Source organism: Chamaea fasciata, unplaced genomic scaffold, assembly GCF_029207755.1.
Source record: "Chamaea fasciata isolate MVZ Bird 193981 ecotype frontalis unplaced genomic scaffold, bChaFas1.0.hap1 SCAF_4, whole genome shotgun sequence".
Taxonomy (NCBI): domain Eukaryota; kingdom Metazoa; phylum Chordata; class Aves; order Passeriformes; family Sylviidae; genus Chamaea; species Chamaea fasciata.
Genome location: NW_027094089.1, coordinates 76,039,415 through 76,052,677, shown reverse-complemented (window position 1 = coordinate 76,052,677; position 13,263 = coordinate 76,039,415).

The following is a 13,263-nucleotide window of genomic DNA, read 5'->3' as shown; positions in this document are numbered from 1 at the left end:
AGACGCGGCTTCCACACTTATAGCAGGGAGGTGCACGGGAGAAAAAAAAAAAAAAAAAAAAAAAAAAAAAAAAAAAAAAAAGTTAGTCCAGCCCAGAGCACTGCTCCTGGCTGGAAGTAGGGAGCTCCTCCCAGGGTCACTGAACCATTGAACCATCCATGGGGGGGGAAAACCCCAACCAGCGACGGCATTTTGCCAGCAGAGCTGTTCGGAGCCTCCCCACAACAGCACAGCGCTGTCATGGGAACCGTGGGATACAGCAGGCTGCGAACAGCCCCGCTGTCCCAAAAAGTGCCAGCAGCTGCACTCCCAGACAAGGAAAATGAGGCACAAAATCTATGCAGGAGGATGCCTCGCCAGGTTCCTGTCCTGTCCTAACAACCCTCTGTCAATGCTAAAGCCTTTCTTGGAAGCTCAGTTATACATCACCTTCAGGTTCATGGAGGGAGTTTGAAGGACACAAAACGAACAACAGGGATGTATTTAAAGTGAGAAGTCTGCAGGGAGGGAGGGGACACAGTTGAGGAGAGCACAGAAAAAAGTACGCCAAAAGAGGAGCATAATCTTCAATGCAGACATGAAAAAAAGTACTGTCAGGTAGCAATTTATGCCTATTGTAAAAAATCTGCCTGTCTGTGCTACACCACACCAGAAAAATCTCACAACATTCACGGTTGTTTTCTCCCTTTCTCCATCCCTCATTTTTTTTAATATTCTTTTGAGTTTATCCCACATTCTTCCATTCTTCTTTGCTATTGGACACATGGCCCAGCAAGTAACTACGTTTTGTTTGTTTGTTTTTTTTAACAAGAGGTGCATGTGTTGGAGCTCTTGCTCTACAAACAGGCTTTTGTGGTGCCTTGGAGAGCCACCACAGAGCTCCTGACTAATGGCAGGAGTGGCTGGTAGGTGTGCTGGAACACAGCACCAGCATCCCTGGAAAGCAGATCATTATACTTGGGCCAAGGAATTTGTCTTTGTTAGTGAAAGGAAAACACTGTGTAAGAGCAAATACACTCTCTTTATAAAAACATCCATATTTTTCTGTGTCTCTGTTCATTCAACAGGTAAGTCCCACAGATTCCTCCAACACTGAATCATCCATATTAACAACGTCCCAAGCAGGGACAAGAACACGGGGCTGGGGGCTGTCCTGAGGTTCAAGGCTCAGACCTTCACTACTTGCCAAGAACAACTTCAGGCATGCATAAAACACAGATGTGAAACACCAACATCATTTATCACTATGAACTGAAGTTTACACTTGATTTTCAAAGGAATCTAAATACCCATTTCCAGCTCATTTTTCCAACAGCTCTCCCAGCAAGCATAAAACTTGCTCACCATTAGCAAGAGCTTTTCTCTAATGGCTGTAACCAGCCATCAGACCGATGAGAACATTAGCAAAACTCCCTGCCCCTAAGGTGTGATGTTTGTTACATGTTTGCAGTGGCAGAGCTCCAGAATTCATGAAAAATGAGACCCATCAAGGATGGGACACTGAGACAGAGAATTCCCAGCTAAATAAATTAAGCCAAGAGCTCCAGGAGAAACCAGAGTTGTAGAGTGTGAGGATACAAAGATAAGCCAGGTGTTGCACAGCTGTAGGAGAACCTCATCAGGGAAAATTACCCTGCAGACAGCTCCTGTAGGACTTCTTCTTTCAAAAGGAGTTCTCCTGCTTCTGGCCATAAACAGAAACAGGAGGAGAGAAGAGTGGGAAGGGCTTGGCTCCAGGGGTGTCTGTACCAATGGAGCCCCTTCACCACAGACCAGCCATTGCCCCTGACCCCACAGGGGTATTTAGGGGGCTAATCCTGCACCTCTGCAGTTGCATCTTGAAAGGTCCTGACCAGATGATGCACCTGGAGAAGCACAAGTGTTCTGATAAGTGCCTGACAACAGGCACCTGCAGCCCGCACACAGTGTAACAAGCATCCCATATCTGCAGGGAATGTCATCAGGCCGCTTATCAAGATCCTCTGTCTCTTATTTGAAGTATTTGATGCCTTCCACATACAATGCAAACAGGAGGTTTCACGGCCAAACCCTAAACAGCAGCTATCATCAAAAGCAACTCCTAAGTAGCAAGTCTGACAGCTCAACAGAGTGGCAGCTAAATAATAAATTCATCTATTTAATGTGGCTCTCACTGGTTACAGCAGAGCAGGTTGTTATTTGAGTAATTCATTGCTCTCATTGGATTGCAGCTCAAGGCCTCACTGTGATTACTGCATCCTTTAGATCCCTGTTGGATTCACTACCCGGTCCCATGTGCTCAATGCCACATCCAGAAAAAAAAGCTGCACAGTCTGCAAAGGCACGTGGCACTGAGCAAGTGCTTTACCCCGTCTTCAATACGGCTACTCCTGCCAGAAAGTGAGTGTGTGCAGGATCAGGCCTTAAATCAGACCTTAAAATGACCAATATACCTGACAGAGAAGAATTTAAGCACTCCAAAGCTTGCACTTATCACAGCAGCAGCTTTATTCTATTTGGAAAAGAGCACTGGATGATTTAGAGAGCAAGGACAGCAAGCAACCAGAGTCAAGGAACAGGAACTAGGGCACTGCAACATTACAGATACAGAAGAGCACTATAAAAATCTCTGCCAAAGCATCGGATTAAACAAGAATAAAGTGCAAGAATGACACAACTCATTGCAGAGGACTGAGTCAACTCTGAGTCAATCCCTTGCTACCACCAGTGCTTACTAAGGAAGATAATCAATTACCCTGCAAAATGATTTTTGGCAAACACTGTAAATAAATCTAAAAAACAAGGACTCCAATGATCCTATACATCGTTGACTAGTTATACAAACAAAATTAATTATAAGCAGAAGCACTTAAAACTGAGTTGGTTGAATTACTAATTCAAATCTATCTGCTAGGAAACTTTATTTGGAGATGGTAGAGCTTGCAGAGGGTGTGGGAAGGCTGCTCTACAGCCAAGCACTCTCCAAGAAAACCCGAGGGCAGGACACCCCCAAAGCCAAGGGTTCATCCCAGAGCAGGGATCGTCTGCACCAGTGGAGAAAAAGATGTGTTTAGATTCATCCTTTGGGTCTCTGTGCTGATTCCATTAAATCCCTCTGCAGCCACAGAGAGGGAAAACCTTCCACACTGTGGAGCCTGGTTTTGACAGTGGAAGGAAGCCGGTTCATCTGGGGGTGAATCCATGCAGAATGCCGTTCATCTGGCCCACGGGTGGATGTGGCTGCCTTGCTTCCCACATGCCAAGCTGGGGCTGGGTGTGGCATATCCTATCCCTGGTGTCCCCTAGTCAGGGCTGACAGTGGTAACAATTACCCTGTGTGAGATAGAGCTGCCCCACTCACCTTCCTCAGGTGGGACACCACGGCCACACAGAGCCACAGCAGCTCTTCACACCAGCAGAAATATAATCTCCACGCAGAAACCCTCCAGAGCCTTCTTCTCCCAGTGAACCCCTCAGCCACCTCACCTCCGGTGAAAATAACCACCAATCCCCCTCATTAAAGTAATTACCAGTCATTATCTCCTCTCACCCTTTTGTGCAAAACAGCTGGGAAGGGCTCTTTTCACTTCCCAAAAGTCCAAAACAGCTGGGAAAAGCTCTTTTCCCCTTCAAGTTGCAGTCTGAGGCATGCAGCTGTTTTGGGCTTAAGGTACCACCACAAACCCCCTCGACTCCCTATCCACACTGACTCCACAGGGTCACTGCCCTGTTAATTCCCTAACTGACAGGCTCCATCCTCCTTTCACCACACAGCCACCTGCTTTCACCAGCCTCTGAGGGCAGGAAGCCTTCTCAGCAGAGGCAGGCACACAGGCTGGCTGCTCCTGTGACATCTATGTCCCTTGACTGTGCAAAAGTCATTCGTGCCTTGTTTTGGATAGGTTCCTTTTCCACTGGAATATAAAGCATCTGTGGCTCACACAGGCCTCCCAGCTGAAAGGAGAACTATCATGTTGGAAAACTGATCCCTTGAGGCCCCAAAGATCCCTCCCTGCTCAATCTGTCTTCTGACTTTTCCAAAGTCTGTTTTTAGCCCAAGGTGCACACCTTGGCCCACAGTGAGTCATTTCAAGAGATCCGAGACAGAGGAAAAAGAAGAAAAGAAATAGGGAAAGAGATCCATCAGTCTCCCCACCCTCAACCACCCCATCATTCTGCTGTCCTGGGGGATAACTGGTGGCCAGATGGAGCCTCAGCCCTGAAGGCAACTGGAACTCACCTGACACCACCTAATTACCTCACAGCCATCAGCACAAATTCTCCAGGCAGGCAAAGTAATGGAAAAGCTGAAACACTTCGGAGTCATACCTCTCTGGGAGTAAGTAAGGGAGGGGTTATGGAAGGTTTGGAGTGGTGTGGTTAAAACATCAGTGATGCAAACCCTTTTCCATGGAGTTTAAATACATAACACACTGCTTTCCAAATTGGTGCAAAGGAGAGCATCAATACCTGTCGGCCACATACCACGGGCTGTGAACCTCAATGGGAGCAGCCAGGCTGCCAACAAACAGGTATCTCTGTGCTTCTGCTGCAATTCTTCCTATCAGTGTGGTTTGGAAATCATACACATGCAAGGGAGTGAGGGTGAAATTGCTGAGGGGCATCAGTGGATTCCTCTTCATCACTGGCTGAGCAAACCAGAAAAGGACCAAGTTGTCCTGGCCTCAAATTGTACCATGGGAGGTTTAGATTGGACATTAGGAAATATTTCTCTGCTCAAAGGGTGGTCAAACATTGGAACAGGCTGCCCAGGAAAGTGGTAGAACCATTGTCCCTGGGAAAGTTCAAAAACCATGTAGATGTGGTGCTTAGAGATATGTTTTAGAGCTGGGGTTGGCAGTGCTGGGTAAATGGTGGGAATTCATATAAGCTTTTTCCAGCCTTTATGATTCTATTATTCTTCTGATTCAGTGGGCAAAACAGCAAGCCACAAAAAAAAAAAAAAAAGAAAAAAAAAGAAAAAAAAAAGAAAGAAAAAAAAGGATTATGATTGTATTAGATGACATGCACAAGACTACTCAGCTTTCTCCAGTTTAGTGTCAAAGTATTTCTGTAGCATAGCCCTAAGATATCATCAGCAAACCTGGATCAACAGATCAAAGGAGATTTCCAAAAGCTGGACAATCACCTGCTGAGAGCCTGCTAGTGAGTAAGCCCATGAGTAATTACAGAGGCTGTGTTATTTGTGACATCACTGCTACTCAGATTTTCCTGAGTGACAACAGAATCTGCACATGGAGAAGGGATCTAGCTAAAGATTGTCCCACGTTTAAAAAGCAGCTGCAGGGATGGCTCAGCTATCACATTAAGAGGAGCAGCCGTGTCAGCCCCCTTGGTGTCCTTTGGCAGAGTCCAAAATGCTTCTCGCAGAACAAGTTGCTCCTTCTGTGCATGGAAAATTACAAAGGTGACTCCCATTTATAAAAGATGATGTACCAGAGCCCCGCAGGCATGGACCCATCTGCTGACTCTAATCAGGCTACATTTGGAAAAAAGCAAGAGAAACTAAGTTTTCCAACTGTCTTTCCAGCAACAATTTAAGTTTTCAAGGAATGTTGGCAGTGGTCACAGCTACTTATCTGCAGCCTGCAAGGGGCTATTCAAACACACCAGGTTTTCTGCCAAGGGTAGGGCTTGAGGTTTTCTGCTCCACGGTCATTTGAACTTCAGAATTTCCATCCACATTCATGTGCTGGGTACTGGTGTTCTTTCCTGCTTGATCACAAGCAGGGAAGTGGGAGCAGCAGGCAGCTTGTGGCCACAGGCACTGCCCCACGTGGGCTCACATCCCTGGGACAGGGCAACCCTGTGAGTGCACAGCTCTGCCCCTGCATCCCCACACACCCACCTCAGGGCTGTGCAAAGCCTGTCTAACCCTGAGCAGAGACCACAAGCTGACGCCGGGAAAAAAAATACAGCTTTGCTCTTGCACAATTACTGCTCTTTCTAGAACTTTTCAGCCACCCTCTGCCGAAGTCAAGTAAATTTCCATTGACTTCAACAGCTGCTGGGGCACAGTTTGCTTATAAGTGTTTCCAGACTTTGGCCCTTCCAGCAAACACCTTTGCCAGATGTTAAACAATAATAGGAATCCATCAAATATTTGAGTATTCATATAAGCCAAACAGATAAAATTTGAGAAGAGGTTTGGTTCTTGGTCCTTATCAGTTATCAACTCCTGGGTGGATACCTACTGAGAGAGATTTAACAAAGGTTTCTAATAGCAATGAGGTAAAGAAATAGCAATATAATATAAGGTTTTCCTTCAAACAGAACAAAGGGATTTGTGATGATACATCTTATAGGCACACGTGTATCTTTATCTTACTATACATAATTACCCTAACGTTGATCTTTCTCCTTGGTGCGAGACTCACCAGGAGTTTCATGTTTCAGATTTGAAAAGATGGCTTCCAGGCATCAGACCAAAATTAAGCTTCTTTATTAATTTTAGCATTAGATTTTAGTCTAGGAAAAAACCATTCAAGATACCCACAGACTAACATAGGCAAAATACATGTTTTAATAGCAGAGGAAATTTTCAAAGCATGACAAATTTCATTTTGCTTGAGTCTGCAGCTAAAATCAAATCAATTAGAAATCTGAGGACCATGAAGGAATACATACGACTGGATTAGATCATTCCATGAACATGAGAGACAACAGACACAAAATAGGCTGGGGCTCACACTTTGCTGCAGCTCAGGGCACCAAAATGAAATTCCCCATCATGGTGCAAACTGCTTGCTTGACTTGGGCTGAGTCACAACATCAACCCCTCAGGCAACACCTGCCTGGCTCCGAGGTTGCTGGGAATGCTGTGGACACGCTCGAGAAAGTGTGTCCTGCCATTCTTTGTTTGTTCACCTGTCAGCATGACCACGATTGAGGGAGTTGCTCAAGGTGCCCCAGGTTCCTGTGTGCACACAAAGACGTAATAGCTTTTTTTGCTCCCCTCATAGAGTAGCAAACATACGTGAAGGTTTAAAATGCAGGCTTTGCAACAACAGACAGGTAGTAAGAGGGCAAGCTGTCAGACTCAAAAATACCCCATGGAGAAGATTCTGTTTCCAGAGCAGAGCTGGAGATCACTGCAACAGACTCACACAAACCTCCTCTGCTGCCACACCATCTTGCAGTCCATGGGACGGGATGCAAGTCACACCCCAGCCCACTCCACCACCTTCCACCAGCATGTCCTTGTCTCTCTGGGTGCAAAGCCTTGAGCTGGGGAGTCTTAATAAATGCTCTGCTGGCTCCTACATAGTGATTTTCTATGACTCACAATTAATGCCAGCGAAAATCATATTTAGTGTCATAGTTAATGGCATCTGAACCTGTGCAGAGGGTTAAATTTGGTGTGCTCCAAGGTACCAACCCAAACAACCCATATGGCGCCCAGGGTTACACCAGGAGCAAAGGGGAGAGAGCAGATGATTGTCCAAGGCTATGGATGAGCTCTGCCCCAGGGCTGGAACTGAGCACCAGCCCAGCTCACCACACCCAAGTGCCTCTGCATAAATCAAAGTCTTTTTTTCTTTTACATAAATGCACTGGGAATCATACTTACTGCTCAGACCTCCACTGATGGTGATGTGGAAAAGCCAGGTCACACCTTTCCACCTTTTCTGCTTTCTCCTTGTGTCCAGCAGCACTGGCTACATGAGCATTTTGAATTTCTACATCAGATCAATTTTCCTTTGCTAAAAAAACAATTGCATTGAAATTTTGAGACTATTGATGGAAAACTTAGTCACAAACGAGGTTGAGGTTTTTATTCTCTATGCTAAACAAATCAAGGGAATGGTATCCCATTAAACTATATACGTCATGTTAGCTTCACAGTTAGGCAAAAAGGAGGTTTGTGCAAGATTTCCAGAGGCTTTGTTTCACAAACAAAAAAAACAAATAGTCATGGGAAAATTACAAACCATTTGGCACTAAGGAAATTATGAATGCAATTTCCTGAGCTCAGTGAGCTGAAGGAGCTGCAGTAAATAGCTGTCAGGCAGCTTTCTCGAACAAAAGATTTTAGACTTGATACCCAGCTGTGAAGGAGATTTGTCTGTGCTGGACTTGTTCTCCTTCCAGTCAGAAGGGATTTTCAACTGGCTTAGATTAGCTGACATGAGTGTGTTGCCTTTGGTTTAAACCAAATTTTCTGGGAATTATCTCTTAAGTAAAAATGACAGAACTCACTTCTTTGCTGAGTTCTGCTGAAGAAAAGTGATTTAACAATGACTTGAAGTCAAACTGAGAGACCCAAGAGAAAGGTCTCAGACATATGCATGGCTACGGAGAAGCTGTCTTCCTGCCACTTCCAAACTGAAATAAATCTCTTCAGTAAAAGCAGATTGGGATTTTTTTTTTTTCCCTCAGCAGCTCAAGTGAGAGCTGGGAACAGAAGAAGAAATGGAATCAACAGCAGGAAAAAATATTTGACATTAGTTACTCTGGATCTGAGGAAAAACATGAAAATTGTGCACAGACTGCCTAGATTTTGATGAAACAGCCTCTCAGGAGAGCAGCTCCCTGCCATGAAGGGCAACAGAGGCATGTCCCAAGACCAAAAGGGCTCTGGGTGTTGCACATTCCCCTTCCACCTTCCTCACTCAAACCTGAGCTGGTCAGTGAAAAATGCTGTCATTTGTGGGGCTGGTCAGTGCCTCGTGTCCCCCTTCCTGAAGCTGCTGGCTAGGGTGCAGGTGCTGGTGGGTGCAGTGGGTGCTGCTGTGATGTGGCAGCGCAGCCAGACCCAGCTCTGGCTGCAGGAAGGGTCAGTCAGAGCCCTGGGCGCCGCTGCCTCCAAGTGCCACAGCATTGCCCCAGACTTCCTGCAGAGAGGATCCTGCCCCTGCCAGTGTCCTTGGCAACTCAGAGCCACAAACATCAAGTGGTAGGAGCCAGGAGGGACAGAGGGATTGGCCAAAAAGGAAACCTGGTAACTGTCTATAAATATTTACACGCTGTGCGCCTCAGCTTTACTCGTTCTGCTGCATCAGAGGCACAGCGGCCACGGAACCCAAGCATTAAGTATGCTGCTTGTCGTGCTCCAGGACTTCCAGCAACACCATAATCCCCACTCAGTGTCCTGAGGCAGATCCACTCCTGGGGAGGCCAGTGGATGCTCCTTTTCCCAGCCTCAGGAGCTAGAGCATCCTTCTCTGAAGGTGGTGTAACCACAGCAGAGGTTTTGCCCCTGCTCCCATGACAAACAGAACTGCTCCAGTGCCATCCAGGCAGGACTGCCTGGCCCCCAGCTGGGCTCCTCTCCCTAGAGCAGTGGAATTCAGTCTTGCCAGCATTGCTGAGGCCAAGTGCTATCTATGGAATCTCAAACTAAATATCTGTAAAGCCAGGATGATCCATTTTTTCCAGGGAGTTTTTTCACTCAACCCCTACACCCTTGTCATGAGCACCATGAGCCTATTATCAGCTCTGTCATCAGAGCACAGATTGCAGCCGAAGCAACAAGTCCCTGAGGGAGCTGAGTTTAGGAATGACACAGTGCCACTGGCCTGGCTTCTCTCTACCAGGGCAATAGACCTGAGGCCTCTTAGGTATCTGACCAGAACTGGGGTATTTTATTGACAGCAAATATCTCTGCAACAAAGCTCCAGCCCATGCAGAGCAGAAACCAATCACAAGGGGAATTTGTTTGCCTTTTGTAAGAATTTGGACATTTTTGTGTGAGTTGCAGTCACAGGACTGGGGACCCAGGGTGGAAAACATACCTTGTGCAGTTTCAGAACTATATCACTTGAGCTGCCTTGTCGGAGTGTAGTAGTTTGAAGGCAAAACAAATGAGAGGCTCCAAGTCAGAGATACAATTTAATAGGAAAAAAAGGAAAGAAAGTAAAATAAAATAGATGCAATAATACAAAAGACCACTGACAGAGTCAGAATACAACCTGAGCGTAGTGATGGAAGCAGTCCAGATGAGGTGGTCTTCTTGAAGCAGTGATCTTGTAGAAAGGTCTGGTAGCTCGGGTCTTCTGGGAATCTAGTGGGTAAGCGCCCCTCTGGTGTTCAGAATCTCAGCTTATATCCAGGCTGGAATGCTTGGTTTCTCCCTCTGGGCGGAGCATCTCACAATGGGATGGTGAGTCATGTGATAAGGCCTGATGGGCCCATTAACAGGAGATAGTCCAGGAGGGGGTTATCTGTCAGCTGTGTAGCAAAGGTGCCGATGGGCCCATTAACAGAAGATAAGCCAGAGTGGAGGAGGCAGGGAGCACTGCCTCACCTGGTTTCAACAGTTCTTGAAGATGGTGATAGAATATACTTCAACCCAGGACACGGAGGAATCCTTGATTTTGCACTTTGAGAAGTGGGCACCAATGCAGATAGTGACCTCAGATCACTCAGACACCATTTAGCTAAATAGCTTTAGGATCTTTGGGGCTATTTCAAAGCTAAAAATTAGTGGCAGAGTACATGGAGAAGGGAAGAGATTTGTATTAAACTTGGCCCATCTGTCACTGAGATACACAGACATTTCCAATTCTCTCTTATTGCAGATCTCAAAAGCTTCAGAACCTGGGAGAATTCACATAACATATCCAAAGCACCAGTGATTAATATTAACTACCTGAGAAAAGGGAAAAGCAACCAATGCTGCATCTCTTGTTCTCTTTCCTCTTGTACCTCTGGGAATTCTAAGAGTGAGCCGTACCACAGAAGAGCAGATTCAGCCATTCATCATCAAAGGGTACAGAGGAGATACTTCAAGGCACTGCAGAGAATGATGATGCTGTGAGGATGTGGAGACCGGCTGTCCTTAGCTGTCTTTAAGGTCATACCCTTGGAGATACTACCCAGAAAAAGTACATTTCTGTTCAGACTAGTGCCAGAGGAGGAACGGCAAGAGCAAATCTTTTCTGCTCTTTCAGCCCAGGCTTTGCCAAGTGTTTCCAAGATCAGCCAGTTGGTGTTTTCCTGTTCCCAAAGGATCCTTTGCCCTGCAGTGCCTGCCCTGCCCAGCACAGCACCTGTGTGTGTAGGCTGGCATAACTACCCCAGCTGCTGCAGGTGGAAGGGCTGACACACTGTACAGAGCTAACAGCTCCAACTTATGCACATTTTTACTCTTTTTCTACATTCCTGGGAGCTTATGCACACAGGAAAGGGAGCAATGTTCACACATATCCTTAAAAGTAGCCATGACCACACTATTGTGGAACATGCATGCTTAGGAGATTGCAACCATATATGGGCTCCTTGGAACTGGAGCATCCCTGGCACCCCTGGGAGGAGGACAGCTGGTGGAATTTTCTACGAAAGGACAATTAATAAAGACCAAATCCTTTTGTGTATACACATGTCTAAATATTGGACAACAGATTCAAGGCTTTGCTACCCCAGAATCCTGAACCTTACAGGACTTCTGCAACTCATTAAGAGATTTGTAGACTCTGACCTAGGTTCTAAGTGCAGGGACTGTAAGGGCTGGAGATAGGAAAAACACCAAGAGGGGCTGTTAAAGGACTGCAAGTCCCAAAGGAACATGCTCCAGAGGCCCTGATCCCCAAAACTGTTCTGAGAGCAGCACTGAGCAGTGACAGACTGTAATTCTGCTTTTCCTGGCCTTGAACTCTCCAGTCACAGCCTCACCCCAACACCTCACCTCTGCAGCAGCCAGCAACCCGAGACTTTTCTTCTTATCTGAGGTCCAGGAGCTTTCAGGGATATTAGAATCACTGTGCTGCTGTGCCACTCCCTGCTTAGCCATGGCAGGAAGCAGGACAGCAGGAGCCGGACTGTCCCCAGTGCTGCCCCTGCCACCAAGGTGTAAAGCAGCCTCTGATGCTAACATGGCCAAATGCACCAGGTGTGTTGCAAATGCCTTTGGGACGAATGAGACACACATGGCTCCCAGCTGAGTGGGGAAGGTGGAAAGTAGGGGGCACACACAGCATTTGTGCTGGGCGGTGTCACTACGCCTGCACTGGGCACAGAGAGTACACTAACACTCCTGGTCCCTGAGTTCCTTCATCGGCTTGGCAGATTTTTGTTAGGGTTGACAGCAAGGACACCATTTCTCCATTTCCATGTTACTTGCCTCGTCCTCCAATTATTCTCCAATCTCCAACAGACACATGTGGCCAAAAGAGTTCTTTGCAATTTACTGTTGTGAGATTATATTTGGGCCCACTGGCTTGTGAGAGGCACTTCCACCCCCACTTCCTCACCTCACCGAGAAGTTTCCTCCATAAAACTCCCCACATCTGGTGAGAAACATTTTTTTGGAGTTGTGACAAGAGAAAGTCCTCTTGTAACAGTGCAAACAGCCATGATGGCCACAAATTGGCTGCAGAGGTCAGCAAAGCCTAGTGCTAGGAATGGCCTAATGCCCGGGTGATGTGAGACACATACCTGTGAGACATGGGGAGCTCCTGGAAGAAGGTGCCCTTGCAGGCTCAGTACTGGTGGGGAGGGTTTGAACCAGCTCTGAGATCCATCAGCAGTTTCAGCGAGGGCTGAAGCTCATCTCTGACCAAAACTCATCCTACGAAACGCATCAGCTTGTGACCACTGCACTTAAACTCCTCATTGTGAAAGCTTAATAGGGAATAAATGGCCAACAAGCAGCTGGGCTTAAAGGGGGAAAACAAAGTGCAGGGGAGATGCCTATGACCACCTCCATACTCCCCAGTGCTTGAGAAGGTGTTGGCACCTGCAAGGGGGCTCAGGATGTCAAAGCAGTCGGTGCTGAAACAGGGTCTCCTCTCCTTTGTGTTGATAAGGACTCAGCTGGACGGTGCATGAGGTGTGGTGAACCTGGCAGGGCATGGTCAGGGTCTCTGGAGCTGGGCTGGGCTGGGCTCTGCATGGCCCGGATCTGCAGGGACACCGTGGTGATGGACAATTGCTGTCCTTTCCAATATTGCCATCTAGAGGACCCAGCAAGGACCAGACCTCCTTGCAGGACATGATGAGGTAAGGGAGAAGAATCAAAGCCTTGCTTTTTAAAAATTTTACCTCATATAAATGCTACCCCAGTATGATGTGGAGATGCAGAGCCAAGGGTGCAGAACTGTCTGTGGCTTTGGGCATGGCAATACAGGATTACTCCAAAAGCAGCCCTGTGATTTTTTTGAGGCCGTAGATACCCAGTGTTGGCCCATTTCGCAGCACTTTACTGGCCCCCACATGAAGGTGGACGGATGGTACTGACTGAAAGCTGCCCCTCATCAGCTCAAACTGAACAGAACTAATAAAACTGGGACTAATCAGCAAATGACAGCTCTCTGCACCTGCCTG